Source organism: Bos taurus, chromosome 3 (assembly GCF_002263795.3).
Source record: "Bos taurus isolate L1 Dominette 01449 registration number 42190680 breed Hereford chromosome 3, ARS-UCD2.0, whole genome shotgun sequence".
Classification (NCBI taxonomy): domain Eukaryota; kingdom Metazoa; phylum Chordata; class Mammalia; order Artiodactyla; family Bovidae; genus Bos; species Bos taurus.
The window spans coordinates 42190499-42205332 of NC_037330.1; the positions used below are offsets into that span (position 1 = coordinate 42190499).

Here is a 14834-nt window from a genome sequence, read left to right on the forward strand (position 1 = left end):
CACAAATCTGACCTTCTACAACTCTGGGAACAACTATTGGGGGATAACTATCAGTCTCTGCCATTTATCATTTAATTTATATAACTATTTTAGTTTAGAAACTTTTTCTTCTTGAATGAGTAAAGAGACTGGACCAAGAAATATGTCAGAAAAGTGAAATAAAGCTGCTTTGTGAATGTTTATTATTGTCTTTTTAATTCTGAAGAGTAGAAAGCTCCAATGGGGGCTTCCCAGGTGGCTCTAGTGGTAAAGAACCTGCTTGCAATGCAGGAGAGGAAAGAGAGGCAGGTCCGATCTCTCAGTCCAGAAGATCCCCTGGAGGAGGGCACGGCAACCCACTCCAGTATTCTTGCCTGGAGAACCCCATGGACAGAGGAGCCTGGCAGGCTACAGTCCATAGGTCACAAAGAGTTGAACAGGACTACAGTGACTTAGCACACACACACAGCCTCCAATGACTTTAGTGGTTTAAAATGCTGATTAGGTTTATCATTGTGTAATTATTATTCCTATACTTCTGAATATCTAAAATGCTTATTTCTCTGTCTGCACATTGACCTACAACATACTAAACAAAGCTGAAACTAATGTAAGCATAAATAAGAAGAAAACAAAAATTCTCAAAACATTTGCAAGAACCACGAAGGGGAGGCAGCATGAAATATGGCAAGAGCACAGGTTTTGTAAAGAGAGTCCTGGGACAGAAGCCCACCGTCCACCCATTCATGCATTCACTCATAGCATCTATAGACATTATGTGTGTATGTTTCAGATACTGTGTGTTACTCACGGGATGCACAACTTGCTTAGGGAGACAGGAAAAAACTTACAATTTTATAAATAATAATTCAAATTAAAACTGCAATAAGTAATTCAAAGTAAGAGTACAGGGTTCTATGAATATCTAAACACAAGATCTAGCAATTACACAGAATGAGGGAAATTTATATTTACTATTTGAAAGATCTTTTACACTTGAAAGTTTAGATACATTACATGAAAAAAAAGAAATTGCAAAATAGGGTGCACAGTATAATTCAATTTCATTTATAGAGTTGCCCCTCAAAATTGTAAAAATATTATTACTGTTTTTGTGACAATATTATGCATGTATAAATCCACAGAAAAAAATTGTAGGAATTACTTTGAACTATCAACAGAAGTCATCTCTGATATTTTTGTTAAATATTTTTCTAAGGATTGAATTGTTTGCAACCAGCAAATGTATTTCATTTTTACTCAGAAAAAATTCTTTAAATGCATTTAAAATATAAGTTTAGGAATATAAAATTAACTGCAACATGAGTCTGATGCCTGGACACTGACCTACATCTAGTAAATGTTCAGTTCAGTTCAGTTCAGTCGCTCAGTCGTGTCCGACTCTTTGCAGCTCCCAAGGACTGCAGCACACCAGGCCTCCCTGTCCATTACCAGCTCCCAGAGTTTACTCAAACTCATGTCCATTGAGTCGGTGATGCCATCCAACCATCTCATCCTCTGTCATCCCCTTCTTCTCCTGCCTTCAGTCTTTCCCAGCATCAGGGTCTTTTCAAAGGAATCAGTTCTTCACATCAGGTGGCTAAAGTACTGGAGTTTCAGCTTCAATATCAGTCCTTCTGATGAATATTCAGGACTGATTTCCTTTAGGATGGACTGGTTAGATCTCCTTGCAGACCAAGGGACTCTCAAGAGTCTTTTCCAACACCACAATTCAAAAGCATCAGTTCTTTGGTGCTCAGCTTTCTTTATAGTCCAACTCTCACATCCATACATGACTACTGGAAAAACCATAGGCTTGACTAGATGGACCTTTGTTGGTAAAGTAATGTTTCTGCTTTTTAACATGTTGTCTAGGTTGGTCATAACTTCTCTTCCAAGGAGAAGCGTCTTTTAATTTCATGATGCAATCACCATCTGCAGTGATTTTGGAGCCCCAAAAAATAAAGTTTGCCACTGTTTTCCTATCTATTTGCCATGAAGTGATGGGACCAGATGCCATGATTTTAGTTTTCTGAATGTTGAGCTTTAAGCCAACTTTTTTACCCTCCTCTTTCACTTTCATCAAGAGGCTCTTTAGTTCTTCTTCCCTTTCTGCCATAAGGGTGGTGTCACCTGTATATCCAAGGTTATTGATATTTCTCCCAGCAATCTTGATTCCAGTTTGTGCTTTATTCAGGCCACTGTTTCTCATGATGTATTCTGCATATAAGTTAAATAAGCAGGGTGACAGTATACAGCCTTGACATACTCCTTTCCTGATTTGGAACCAGTCTGTTGTTCCATGTCCAGTTCTAACTGTTGCTTCTTGACCTGCATACAGATTTCTCAGGAGGCAGGTCAGGTGGTCTGGTATTCCCATCTCTTGAAGAATTCTTCACAGTTTGTGGTGATCCACACAGTCAAAGGCTTTGGCATAGTCAAGAAAGCAGAAATAGATGTTTTTCTGGAACTCTCTTGCTTTTTCGATGATCCAGCGGATGTTGGCAATTTGATCTCTGGTTCCTCTGCCTTTTCTAAAACCAGCTTTAACATCTGGAAGTTCATGGTTCACGTATTGCTGAAGCCTGGCTTGGAGAATTTTGAGCACTACTTTACTAGCGTGTGAAATGAATGCAATTGTGCGGTAGTTTGAGCATTCTTTGGCATTGCCTTTCTTTGGGATTGGAATGAAAACATGTTTTCCAGTCCTGTGGCCACTGCTGAGTTTTCCAAATTTGCCAGCATATTGAGCGCAGCACTTTGACAGCATCATCTTGCAGGATTTGAAATAGCTCAATTGGAATTCCATCACATCCACTAGCTTTTGTTCATGGTGATGCTTCCTAAGGCCCATTTGACTTCGCATTCTAGGATGTCTGGCTCTAGATGAATGAACATACCATTGTGATTATCTGGGTCATGAAGATCCTTTTTATATAGTTCTTCTTTTTATATAGTGTATTCTTGCTACCTCTTCTTAATATCTTCTGCTTCTGTTAGATCCATACTATTTCTGTCCTTTATTGAGGTCATCTTTGCATGAAGTGTTCCCTTGCAGTGTTTTGTTAAGTACTCACTGTGTGTTTATTTTGTGAGAGCCAAAATCATCTCTACTTTAATTCCTTCAGTATTCCTATAAACTAAGGGAAATCAGAACTTACTTTCATTGCTTTGTAAATGGAAAAATATAGTTATCTTTAATGTTGGATACCAAATCTTGAGTTTTTACTATGAAAGAAATAATTAACATATTTTAAAATGGGTTTCCCTGGTGGCTCAGGTGGTAAAGAATCCACCTGCAATGCAGGAGACCTGGGTTCAATCCCTGGGTTGGGAAGATCCCTTGTAGAAGGGAATACTGCACTGCTGTTTAATCACTAAGTCATGTTCGACTCTTTTGTGACCCCATTTGGCTGTAGCCCACCAGGCTCCTCTGAATATTTTACTTATTTATTCTTTTGTTTGTTAATGTTTTTCTATTAGGTCTTCCCAGGTGGTTCAGTGGTAAAGAAACCGCCTGCCAATGCAGGAGATGTGGGTTTGATCCTGAAATGGCAACCCACTGCAGTATTCTTGCCTGGGAATTCCCATGGACAAAGCAGTTGCAAGAGTCAGACTTGATTTAGTGACTAAATAGCAGCACAACATTCTTCCAATTAAAAAGGGTTGCCATTCCCTTCTCCAAGAGATCTTCCCAACCCAGGGATTGAACCCAGGTCTCCTGCATTGCAGGTGGATTCTTTATGGTCTGAGCCACCAGGGAAGCCCCAGATAGAAAATGAAAAGGACAGAGACCCTGCCTTCAAAACACTTTTGATTTAGTGATAGAGACAGATACATAAATAATTTTCTAAGTATACTACTAGAAAAGTAAGATAACCACAGGCAAATTTTAGATGTAAGCATAACTCTAACATGCCAGTGCATGCAAATTCTTCTAGAGAGTGTCACAGAATTATACACTTTATTATGAGGGAAACCAAGGGCAAAAAGCATCAATGGCTTTCTCTGTGGCAAAAACACAAAAATACAGAAAAATAAATTTGAGCTGAGAAGACAAGAGGAGAAAGACAGATTTTGCTCAAATAGCTATCATACTTATAAAGCTTCATGGCTTTTGTGTAAAATGTCACTTTCTAGTCTTTATGTAATGATCCTTAATTGTGAAACAGTTTAGCTGCTGACAATGTAAAACCATCGCAGAAAAAGTCCTTCTCCTATCTCAAAAAAGTTCTGCTTTTCTCTTTTTTGTCAGTTTTTCTAGTGGTGACCGTGGTAATAAAAGAAAGCCTTAGATCCATAGTGATAAGATGGAGTGGTTTTCTGTCTTGGCAGTCAGTATGGGCATTTATATTGAGAGCTCACTAATAAGCATTTTCATTATCAGTGTAATGAAATGCCTTCATAATGGTTTTGCAGACAGAATCAGCTCTCACTGAGACATGCACTCATTCATCCAACGAACACTCTCTATCACCTACAATATGCCAAATCATTATTGGGCTCTGAGCTCTAAGAAATAAGGAAGCCAAAGTCCATGCCCTTGAATTCACATAGAGACTCATTGTATAGGGAACAAATTTCCTAAACTCTGGCATTCCGTGGTGAATAGAATCAACCATACTGTTAACCACATGGTCTTCATTTCTCCATTCATTTAATAAACGTGCATTGAACTCCTTCTAAGTAGCAAGAACTGTGCTAAACACAAAACAGCAGTTAAAAGCAGCCATGGCCTCTCTTCTAAAAGAGTACATAGTCGGGCTGGGGCAGACTGAGGAAGCAATTGTTAGTTTCCTAAACAATTTCCACTATCCCTTCTTTTTCTCTGAAAGAAAACTGATTCTTGCATGGGGAGCAGTATGTCCCTCTTCACATAATGGGTCATGATTAGTTTAAACCTGTGATTCCCAAACTGTATGCCCAGTTTCCAAGGACACTGGAGTAAACTCACTGGGGGCCATAGCATATTTTCATTTTCAAGGGGAACACAGTGGAGCTCAGTATCTGTTGGAGAGCACACACTACTAGCTTAAGGTGCAGTTTTCACACCTGTAGACTCTGCCATATCACTGGAAAACTGGATTTTCAGTGGTTGCCGACTGAAAAAGAAAGTGTGGCGTGAAATGCATGTAGAATGAGAAATGGCAATGACCAGTGTGATTCCAGTGTTTGAGAAGTTATGGAGAACCCAATACAGAATTCTCATTAATAACACATGGCTATTATTGTTCTTTCAATTTATGTGCATAATTTATTCAAATGGCTACTAAGTTGTAAATGGAATTATTCTGTATTTCTTGGGGCTTCCCTGATAGCTCAGTTGGTAAAAAATCCGCCTGCAATGCAGAGACCCTGGTTCAATTCCTGGGGTGGGAAATATGCTGGAAAAGGGTTAGGTTACCCACCCCCATATTCTTAGGCTTCTCTGGTGGCTCAGCTGGTAAAGAATCTGCCTGCAATCCAGGATACCTGGATTTGATCTCTGGGTTGGGAAGATTCCCCGGAGAAGGGAAAGGCTACCCACTCCAGTATTCTGGCCTGCAGAATTCCACGGACTGAAGTCCATAGGGTCGCAAAGAGTCAGACACGACTGAATGACTTTCACTTGGCACCATGAAAATATTTACTGAGATCCCAAGGGAGCTGTGAACCAAGAAACTTTGGGAGCCTTTGGTCAAAGCCAATCATGTAAAACCTGTTTCCTGTTTCTTCAGCTTCCTTGTCTCTAGAGGTGACCATATGACCCAATTTCGGCCTAAACAGAAATTTACTGGGCGGTAAAGGAGGAATGAAGGTGCTCAGAGAACATTTACTTTGCTGATAACAGGGGACAATGACTAAGATTGTCAGTTGTCCTTCAAAAGTCCAATTCCTTTAATAGTAAAATCTTACAAGTTTCAGCCACAGACCACATGCTCCAGTATATTTTCCAGCTACATATGACCCAATTGACTAAACTGTGGCTAAAGGTACATGAGGAGAAGTGATACATGAAAATTCTGGATCATACCCTACAAAGGAATGAGTGCACCTTCTAGTTCTGTTCCCTTCGTGGGTCACAGCCTTGTCCTGGTGAAGGGGCTTGCATCAATCAATGAAGCCACGAGCCATGCTGTGCAGGGCCAGCCAAGACGGAAAGGTCCTAGTGGAGAGGTCTGACAAAACGTGAACCACTTGAAGAGGCAATGGCAAACAACTCCAGTATTCTTGCCACCAGAATCCCATGACCAGTATGAAAAGGCAAAAAGTTATGATACTGGAAGATGAGCCCCTCATGTAGGAAGGTGTCCAATATGCTCTGGGGGAAAAGCAGAGGGCAATTACTATATATAGTATGCTAGTACAGTAAAATCTCTTTGATATGAACACATCCTATTGATTCAAAATAATAACTGGATAAATTCTCATTATTATAATGCATAAACCATATTTCTTTGGATAATAAGCAAGATTTAGTTAGTGAGTCAACTTGAGATTCTTAACCTGTACTGCTTAGGACTAGACTCCAGCTCGTGGTAGGTTAAGGTGCGGGTCACATGATTCTTGGACTATGACTAGGAGGAGCAAAGAGGCAGAGCTTTAGGCTTTGCTCCATGAATGAGTCTCTCTTCACTGAGGTAGAAATATGAATAAGTGGCATAAAGACAAAAGAATACTTAAGAACAGACATGAATCAGCTAATGTCTCAGTTTCCCCTGTCCCACGGTTCATGTTACATCCATCTGGCTATTCGAACTGGCCTTTTCTCAGTTCTTAAATATGCCATGCTCATTCCTACTTCATGGCTTTTGCATGTGCTGTTTGCTCTGCCTAGAACACTGTCATGTCCCCAAATTTCTTCCATCCCCTCCCACTCTGCCTAGCTACATCTTCATTTTCCAGATCTCTTTCTGCACCTCCCCTCAGAGAACCCATACCTGACCCTTAGCTTAAGTTATACTCTTTTAAACATGCTGCACAGAGTCTTGTAAAACCCATGACACTTGAAAAAAGTTATCAAGTTTTCTTTTATGTTAGATTAAAATCCCCATTAGGGTGTGTTCCAATTCTGTCCCAAGTCATTGTTAAAGTCCAAGGACTTTTCTCATTTGATACATATTAGATATTTGATAAATATTTGTTCCATGAATGAATAAACAAAAGGAGAAAGAAAACCTGTACCTTCAGTTGAAATGCTCATTTAAGGATTTATGGTGGAGAAAGCCTTTCAGACAGGCTCTGAAAATGGACACAATAGTGAGACGCAGTGGGAATAGTTCATGGTGAGGTTAGGAGATAAAAAAGCTTGAGGGTGGTCGGCGAGGAGTGGACAGTTCAGTTTGGCCATAGAATATGGACCATATGCTGCTGCTGCTGCTAAGTCGCTTCAGTCGTGTCCGACTCTGTGCGACCCCATAGATGGCAGCCCACTAGGCTCCCCCGTCCCTGGGATTCTCCAGGCAAGAACAATGGAGTGGGTTGCCATTTCCTTCTCCAATGCATAAAAGTGAAAAGTCAAAGTGAAGTTGCTCAGTCGTGTCCAACTCTTAGCGACCCCATGGACTGAAGCTTACCAAGCTCCTCTGTCCATGGGATTTTCTAGGCAAGGGTACTGGAGTGGGGTGCCATTGCCTTCTCCATATAGAGAGTAGGAAAAGATTAGGTTGGAAAGGAAGGTCAACATAATATGGTGGGAAAGGCCTGTCTTGAAAATATTTAATTTTGTATTTATCATGAGAAAAATGAACAAACTGTGTACATAGGCTAAATGAAAGGGGAAAGAAGATGCATGGAGGAAACCTGTCCACAAACCAAGTGATGGTCCAGGAAACAACTAATAATAATAAAAATAGAACAGCTGACAGCAGAACTTTAATGGGAAAAAAAAGGCAGTGAGAAAAAGAATTACGTGTTTAACACGTGTACATCCATGGTGGATTCATGTTGATGTATGGCAAAACCAATACAATATTGTAAAGTAATTAGCCTCCAATTAAAATAAATAAATTCATATTTTAAAAAAAGAATTATATGTTTAATGTGGATTCTGTGGAATAAGACTGATGTGTTTAGCTAAAATATCTAGGGGGAGACAAGAAAGAGAGATAAGCTGGTGTGCTTCCTGAGATTTCTGTAAGAGTAACTGGGACAATGGTGAAGCCAGGAAAGTCAGAATAATCTGGTTTTAGAGATGGCGAAGGCAATGGCACTCCACTCCAGTACTCTTGCCTGGAAAATCCCATGGATGGAGGAGCTTGGTGGGCTGCAGTCCATGGGGTCGCTAAGAGTCGGACACGACTGAAGAGACTTAGCAGCAGCAGCAGCAGCTGCAGCAGAGATGGTGAAAGAGGGGAATGATGTAACACACTGAACTGTAACAAATGTAACAATATTGAGCTGGATTTTTTTTTTTTTTACTTTACAATATTGTATTGGTTTTGCCATACATCAACATGCATGCGCCATGGGTGTACACGTGTTCCCCATCCTGAACCCCCCTCCCACTTCCCTTCCCATACCATCCCTCTGGGTCATCCCAGTGCATCAGCCCCAAGCTTCCTGTATCCTGCATCAAACCTGGACTGGTGATTCATTTCTTATATGATATTATACATGTTTTAATGCCATTCTCCCAAATCATCCCTCGCCTCCCTCTCCCACAGAGTCCAAAAGTCTGTTCTTTATATCTGTGTCTCTTTTGCTGTCACATACAGGGTTGTCGTTACCATCTTTCTAAATTCCATATATATGCGTTAGTATACTGTATTGGTGTTTTTCTTTCTGGCTTACTTCATTCTGTATAATCGGCTCCAGTTTCATCCACCTCATTAGAACTGATTCAAATGTATTCTTTTTAATGACTGAGTAATACTCCATTGTGTATATGTACCACAGCTTTCTTATCCATTCATCTGCTGATGGACATCTAGGTTGCTTCCATGTCCTAGCTATTATAAACAGTGCTGCGATGAACATTGGGGTACACGTGTCTCTTTCAATTCCGGTTTCCTTGGTGGTTTGTATGCCCAGCAGTGGGATTGCTGGGTCGTATGGCAGTTCTATTTCCAATTTTTTAAGGAATCTCCACGCTGTTCTCCATAGTGGCTGTACTAGTTTGCATTCCCGCCAACAGTGTAAGACAGTTCTCGTTTCTCCACATCCTCTCCAGCATTTATTGCTTGTAGACTTTTGGATCGCAGCCATTCTGACTGGCGTGAAATGGTACTTCATTGTGGTTTTTGATTTTTTTAAAAAAACTCACCTTGAACACTGTAGATCGTGGTTGAAGATTAATGTAGAACTTCTGCTCTGATGAGTTTATCATTACATTTCTGATAATTCCTAGTCTGTTTTTCACATGCTTTTGTACCAGAGGGGTGCTTCAAGCCGTAAGATAAACATAGTGTGCTTTTTTGGGGAAATAACTGCAGAAAATTTGAGGCAATAACCACCAACCAACTTAATCCCTTTGCCCAACTTAAAAATACTTTTTACCTTAAAACAGACAGAAATGTGTTAGAAGAGAAGGCAAGAATCACTTGGATTTTTTTAAAAACGAATTTTATTTGTTCATTTTTTGGCTGTGCTGCGTCATTGCTGCATAGGCTTTTCTCTAGTTGTAGCAAGCGGGGCCTACTCTTCAGTGGCAGTGCACGGACTTATTGTGGTGGCTTCTTTGTTGTAGGGCACAGGCTCTAGGGTGCTCAGGTTTCAGTAGTTGCTGTGTGTGGGCTCAGAAGTTGTGGTTCCAGGGCTCTAATAGGTTGTGGCACACAGGCTTAGTTGCTCTGTGACCTGGGGGATCCCAGGACTGGGGATCAGACCCATATCCCCTGCATTGGTAGGCAGATTCTTTACCACTGAGCCATCAGGGAAGCCCAGGATTCACTTGGATTTTTAAATGACTCTCTCAAATTCAAAGAAATATCATGCTTGGCAAACTGCTTTATCTTCCCATCCCTCATTTCGAGTTTATTTTGCTAAGTGACTTGTCTAAATAGTTTTTCATATCTGTTACAGCTAGTAAGTGGCATAGCAAGAATTTTAAACCAGATCTCTCTGGAGTGTGCACTCTGAACACTACTTCCCTTCAATGGTATTTGAGTTTTAACATTTAATATCACTCACCACGTAAATGACAACATAATGCCAAATACTGACAGCTAGCAATTTTTCAGTATGCATTAGCAGGGTCTCCAAGAATGCAATCAGAGCAAGTGATTTTTCACAGGGCTTGGGAGACATGGAAAATGGGATCATCAAAAGGACTAGTGTGCTATTTCCTAGCTCAGTTTCAGTTCAGTTCAGTCGCTCAGTAGTGTCTGACCCCATGAACTGCAGCACGCCAGGCCTCCCTGTCCATCACCAACTCCTGGAGCTTACCCAAACTCATGTCCATTGAGTCGGTGATGCCATCCAACCATCTCATTCTCTGTCATGCCCCTCTCCTCCTGCCTTCAATGTTTCCCAGCTCAGTGACCATTAATTTACATGGGTATGTTAAACATTCTTTGAAGGCTCAAACCATCCTTCAAACTTTTAAAACATAAAGCTGATATCATTTTCCTGTTCAAACTCTTGAAATCACAGCTTAGAAAGTCCTTCACAATCTAGTTCCAAGGACTTCTCTGGTGGTCCTGTGATTGGGCATCTGCAGAGCATGGGCTCTAGACTTCAAAGGTTAACAAAGGTTAGTCAGATTAAAGTGAGGAGACTGGGTTGGGAGGGAAGCATTTCAGGCAAGAACAGGCAAAAGCAACATCATGTGGAAGAAAGAGCGAGGCCCACCAAGGAGAGTTCACTGAGGGGAGGATGATGAGAGAGGCTGACAAGGCGGGTAGGCAAAAGCCAGAAGCTGGAAAGTCACGTGGAATGTGGGCCTTCCCTTCATGGGCAATGGGAAGTCCACAAAGGGTACTGAGCAAGGAATGACATGCTTAGATCAGACTTAGCTTCAGATAGTTCACTCTAGAGTCACTTGGAAATGGTATTAACAGGCACCACTCCATGACTGCTATTTCCAGATGTATTATCTTCCACTGACTTTTACAGGTAAATGTGGAAACTGATGAATGGATTTACTTGACAAAATTGTAGTTTGAATTCTTATCAGATTTTAAAACACAGTAATTAAAAATACAAAAGCTTTCCCCTGAAAGCCTTAGGGTGCATGTTAGTGTGTTTTGTTTTGTTTTTTATAAACTTTAATAACTATAATAAGCAAATTACTTTGAAGCACTCCATTTTTAAGATGTTGCTCAATACATAAAATGTGATATTATACCATTACCAAACTGCTTTATAATATTTTTTAAAAAGTCCTTATTTGAATACACAAATATGATCAATGAATACAGAATTACATAATCACCAAGAGAAGTTACTAGAGTTTTCATAACGGTCTTTTGGTTTTTCCTCTGCTGATATTGGTGCCAAAGAAATTAGGTTATAACTATTGTTTCTCTTTGTGGCTGAAGAAACATTTCCAAGTACAGAATGAATGGAGTTCATTCAGAGGCCTTGCAAATGGGCTGTGGCCCCTTATTATGCATAATGGGCCCCAGAGAGGAGATTTAGAACAAAACCAACTTCTCTTTTTTAACCCATTGACAAGGTCCTCACATTTTAAAGGAGCTCTACACCCCGGATTTACTTAAGTTTATCTGTCCTTTTATCCTTCTACAGAAGGATAGAAATTAAGGATCCTCGACAGTCTTCCCCTCAGAAAAGGCAGCTGATTCTTAAAAATTTATTTATTCGTTTAATTTTTGTTTGTGCTGGGTCTTCACTGTTGCACCTGGGCTTTCTCTAGTTGTGGCGTGCAGGGGCTATTTTAGTTATGTGTGGGCTTATCTTGTTGCGAGAAGCATGGGCTCTCAGCATGCAGGCTCAATAACTGTACATGGGCTTAGTTTCCCAGAGGCATGTGGAATCTTCCTGGACCAGGGATTGAACCTATGTCCCCTCCATTGGCAGGTGGATTCTTATCCACTGCACCACCAGGGAGGTCCTGAGTTTTTTTTTTAATAACAGGGTAAACTGCATGTTATTTAAAACTTTAATTACAGAGGACGTAAGTTTTTCCAATAGCCTAAGCCTGACACAATGACATGAAATAACATTTGAGAAGAAAATAAAGAGAGCTTGGTGGAGTAGGCAGGTCCCTGTAAATAGAAAAAAGGTGAAAAAGTGTTGGTTGCATCTTTCAGTAAACCTAATTTATTTTTGTTACTGTTGTTCCTGAATACATCAGGGCTTCATGCACTTTTCTTTGAATTCTTAAAAGATGAGAGAAGACACTACAAGTTGGGAAAAGAAATTGTAACCCACTTCCTCCACACCCTCTTGACACTTACTGTCAATCCTTCCTGTGGTCTTTGCTTATATAGTATTCTGTCTCATTATGACTGGACGGTGAAGAGTCAAATAACTGTCATCAACAATGTAGTATCAAACTGAAGGTCCCATATTTTTGTTAAACTTACCCATTTTGTCAACTTGGTCCATTCTTATCGCTTGTTCAACCACATAAAAATCTCCTAAAGGTACCAAAGTTCACAGCTGGCAAATTAGCAGAGAAGTAAAGGAGTTGGACATGACGGCAACTAAACAACAACCACAACAAAAAAAAAACCTGTCATCTAATGCAATGGCTTCAGACAAAGTCAAAGGATTTTAATCTGAGAGGAAAGGAATTTCAAATTTCTGACCTACGAGTTCAATATTTAAAGGTTCTCTCGTATTTTTTTTTTTTTAGCAAGGGAATTAATTTATTCCTAGATTGGCCAGAGATGGATCTATCTTTGTCTCAAAGTAGCTTACAGGTTGGACTGCAAAGGACACACAGAAACCCAGTGAAAAGAGAGTAGTGTGGTAGAAAGGAGGTGGGTTCTTGGCATATGCTTGCCCATCAGCCTGCACTTCTGAGCGAGCATTCAGGGGCTGGCTGAGATGCCTGCCTCCTCCACTTCACTGGCCAGCCGGGGACAAGCAGTGCTCCCTCGAACTGTGTCCTTTTGAAGTACTTGATAGAAACTCTTCTTAATGGAGATATCAAAGATTAAAGAACAATTCTGAAACTGAGTCATTTTGGAAGAATAAAGAAAGAAAGAAAACCATCTAAGTCAAGTGAAACCACCTCTGACAGAGCACCGATAGAGGACAGCTCCTTTTTTCCCAGGAACTCTTGAAGGGCTAAAGCTGCAGCGGAATAATTGCTAATTAACCCCTTCCTGTTTTCATTAAGTAAATATCTGTTAAACTTGTCACATATCCAGAGTTGTAGTTTTATTATATAAATATGGTGTAATGACCATACATGTACTCTAAGAATTTTATTACATAACAATATTATATACTTACAGTAGAAATAATGGTAGTCTACCTCATCAGGTTGTGGAAAGGATGAGATGAGATAATAAGCATAAAGTGCTCATAGCCATATTCCTCTTGCATCATGATTGCAATATGGTCACTACTATAATTATTGCTCTAATAGAAGCTGTTCATGTAAAGCTTTATTTCTTTGTGCAGCTACAAATATGTTTTCACGGAGATACCAGAGGCTAAATAATAACTGAGATTTGAGTAAGATCTGGAAAAAAGGATATAATTTTGATCCAGAGGTATTTATAAGACTTCGAACCACCCCAAGACTTGGATTTCTTCTTGTTGCTGTTGTTCAGTCGCTCAGTCGTGTCCGACTATTTGTGACCCCATGGACAGCAGCACAAGAAATCTAAAGCAAGAAAGCAAGAGAATTGTAGGTGTCTTAATTCCTGAAGTTTGTGAAGAGATTTTCAATTTTGAGAATTTAGGCTTTGACAATGAATTAGGAAATTTGAATCCTGGCTCCATGACTTAATCTCTCTGTTCCTGAGTTTTCTTGTGCATAAAATGGAACCAATAGTTCTACCTATCTACACCTCAGGGTTGTGTTGTTGTGAACAATTTTTGCAGACCCTCTGCTCTTCAGCACAATTACCCATGCGTTAAGATTTCCATGGCCTTCCCTGGTGGCCCAGTGGTTAAGAATCTGCCTGCCAACTCACAGGACATGGGTTCAATCCTTGGTCCAGGAAGATTCCACATGCTACGGGACAACTAAGCCCACGCACCACAACAACTGAAGCCCGCAAGCTATGCAGCCCATGCTCTGCAGCAAGAGAAGACACCACAGCGAGCGCCCACACACCGCAACTAGAAAGCAGCCCGGGTCGCCACAGCTAGAGAAAGACCACACACAGCAACGAAGACGCAGCACAGTCTAAATAAATAAAGTTTAAAAAAAGGAATTCCTTAGTACCCACCTGTTGGAGAGATAGCTTCCTTAATCTTTCCTAACTCCGTCATTCCCTCTTTATTTGCAAAGATCTAGGCTGACTCCTTCCATAGTCACAACATCCAAGATGCCCATGCACCTTATTTCAGTTCCTGCGGAACCTACAATGAACACCTATATGTACCCTGTTTTTCCCTTTAGAGTCAAAATGAAAAAGGAGAAAACAGAAGTGGTGGTTTCTATATAGTTATTAGCAGCTAAACAACAACAACCAAAAATAACTTAGATACAAAAATATTTTTTAAAAGTTACTAAAAAAAGTAACAGGTTCTGGCTTCTGGAACAAAGGAAGGAAGCAAAGTTATAATAATTGATTATATTCTACAAGGAGTAGAAATACCTTGGTCAAAAGTAAAGAAATTTGGTTGGGTCACTCCCTTTCCTGGTGGCTCAGAAGGTAAAGAATCTGCTTGAAATGTGGGAGACCTGGGCTCCATCTCTGGGTTGGGAAGATCCCCTGGAGAAGGGAATGGCTACCCACTCCAGTATTCTGGCCTGGAGAATTTCATGGACTGTATAGTTCATGGAGTCA

At 40.3% G+C, this 14834-nt stretch overlaps 1 protein-coding gene across 1 annotated transcript in view; it reads right to left on the reverse strand.

Annotated features, from left to right (window-relative positions):
- Nucleotides 1-6286: 6286 nt before the first annotated feature.
- The window catches only part of LOC112445982 (craniofacial development protein 2), a 62227-nt gene continuing 53679 nt past the window's right edge, over nt 6287-14834 (reverse strand). Inside the window, exons 2-3 of the transcript XR_009493907.1 lie at nt 13324-13699; nt 6287-12566 (exon numbers count right to left, since the gene is read on the reverse strand). The gene's annotated coding sequence lies outside the window, so the exon portion shown is untranslated. The remainder of the gene's footprint in view (nt 12567-13323; nt 13700-14834) is intronic.